Below are 2,580 nucleotides of genomic sequence, written 5' to 3' on the forward strand. Positions count from 1 at the left end.
TGGGGTCAGTAGCTTTTGGGTCGGTTCTCTTACAAAAGCAAGGAAGGAACTTCAAGCCAGTTTATTTTGAGACCAAGATGAAGAATGTAAGCGAGTTCTCCTACACAGAAATGGAACAGTAGGTATTTGCCTTGGTTCTTGCATGTCGAAGGTTCAAAACCTATTTGTTGCCCCAAAAGTTCTATGTGCTCACCACATCGAATCTTTTGCCGGATGTAGTACAACATTTGAAGCCTAGCAAGCGCATCTTAAAGTGGACTTTGGAGCTTCAAGAGTATGAGTTTGAATTTAAAGTGGATCATTCTGTTAAATCTCACTTAGCAGACATAGTCGTACATAAGGGGGGCGAGATTCCATCTTACCCAAGGGTGGACAAGGATGATCATGAAGAGGAAGTAGATATTACATATGCGTATACAATGATGTTTGATGGTTCATACAGGAAAGTTCTTCAAAAGGAAAGTGGTGGGGTAGTTATTAAGAACCCAAAAGGCGATGTAATCTTTTCTAGAGCTTACGATCTTGATGAAGCTGAAAGTAACAATGAGGCTAAGTACCTCACGCTTTTCCTTGGGTTGAAGCAGTGCGTTGAGTTTGGACTGAAGAGGGTCATTGCAAAAGCGGATGCATTGCTAGTCATGAATCATTTGCTTGGTTTGTGGAATGTTAAGAAAGACAATTTGAAGAAGTGATTATATGGCATCAAGAAGCTTTTGCATGAGTTTGAGAAGATACAGTTTAAGCATGTTCCTCATGAGCAGAATAAAGAAGCTGATGAGTTGGCCAGGGACAAGTTGGATGCCTTGGTAGCTCCTTTAAAGGTCAAGGAAGCCTCGTATGCAGGAAGGGAATCATTGCAAGATGTAGAAGTATTTCTTGGTAAAAGGCAATGTCCAGAGGGCATGTCAAAAGTTTGGCGTTAGAGAATAGTTGCAAAAGCAAGAAACTACACATTGGTAGGTGAGGATCTCATGCTCTATGGCAAGGATAGCATTTTGAGAAAAGTGCCATACAAAGAAGAGATAGGCTTGATTTTGGAGCACTGCCATGAAGAAACAGGCCATCAAGGCAAGGATATGGTTGTCTTTAGTGTTTTAAGAGCAGGTTACTGTTGGCCCTCTATGATGAGAGATGCTTATTTTTTGTGCAAGTCATGCCATGAATGCCAAATGTTTGCAAATCGGAAGCTTTTGGCTGAGCCTCAGGAAGCTATAATGTCTTCTGATGCATTTGCAAAATTGGGATAGGTCCAATGCCGAGGACCAACAATGGAAAAAGGTATATCCTTGTGGCTGTGGACTATTTGACAAAATGGGTTGAGGCAAGAGCAGTAAAAGATGTAACAGTAGGAAGAGTGGCCTCTCTTTTATATGAACAGGTGTGCTGCAGGTTTGGAGCTCCTGTGGTTATCATTTCTGATCGTGGACCGGGGTTTAGGGAAAAACTTGTTGCTGCTCTCATGGAGAAATTGAAAATTCAGCATAGGCATTCTTCTCCTTACTACCCACAATGCAATGGGCTGGTTGAGAACTGCAATGGTCAAATTGTGAAGATTCTATCAAAGTATGCTAGAGAGCATCCTAAAGAGTGGGACTTGGACTTGGAAAAGTGTTTGTGGGCTTATAGAACTGCGTATAGAGTGTCAACACAGTTTACACCATATGAACTTGTTTATGGAAAGGAAACTCTTATGCCCATACAAGTGCAGTTGGATGCCTTGAAGTTGTTGTGCAGAATGCAAGGTGAGTATAGTGACAAGCTGCAAGAAAGAATTTTTTCTCTAGAGTTGTTGCGAATGAATAGAGAGAAAGCCAGTGATTATTATCTTAAGCAAGCAGAGACAAGGATGGAGAAAATGAATAAGAGGCTGCCAGAGAAAGAGATCAAAGAGGGAGATCTGGTGATGAAGTATGATTCTCGCTTGGATTTTACTTTTCAGAAGAAATTGAGGACAAATGGTTGGGTCCATACAGAGTGAAGCATGTATTTTCTAATTGCACCTATGAGTTGGAAAAATTGTCTGGTGAACGTTTGCGCTATAGAATATATGGTTATAGACTGAAGAAATATTTTGCGAGGAATGTGGTTCCAGATGCAAATAGTCTCTTGTTTGAACATAAATGCTCTACCTAGAGGGTGGGCAATGATGATAGACTGCTTTTGACGTTGTCGAGGGATTTGTGTTCGAAAGCTGAGCCGGGAAGGCGCAGGGCCTCTGGCTGTGACAGGTGTGAGGAAGACAGTTGCAGCAGTCACAATGAATTTTAGACAAAGCTTGAAACAAACAACTTGAACAAGATCCTGAAGCTTGATTATCATTAACAGTACCGCTGCTTACATTATTTAAACTCCTTCCATGATTAGAGTGGCTTGGAAGCTTGGATTAGAGTGGTTGATGGTGTCTTTGATTAGATTGGCTATGGAAGCTTGGATGAGACTGGACTATGGAAGCTTGGCTTAGGATTAGAGTGCTCAAAGCTTATGGCCTCCTCCCCGCTAATACAGCAAAGCACGAAAACTTGAATATCTCCTAATCGGTGTAGAATTAGCCTCTGTGCGTGAGAGGCAAAAATTCTCAAA

Source organism: Adiantum capillus-veneris, chromosome 3, assembly GCF_014529385.1.
Source record: "Adiantum capillus-veneris isolate H3 chromosome 3, ASM1452938v2, whole genome shotgun sequence".
Lineage (NCBI taxonomy): Eukaryota > Viridiplantae > Streptophyta > Polypodiopsida > Polypodiales > Pteridaceae > Adiantum > Adiantum capillus-veneris.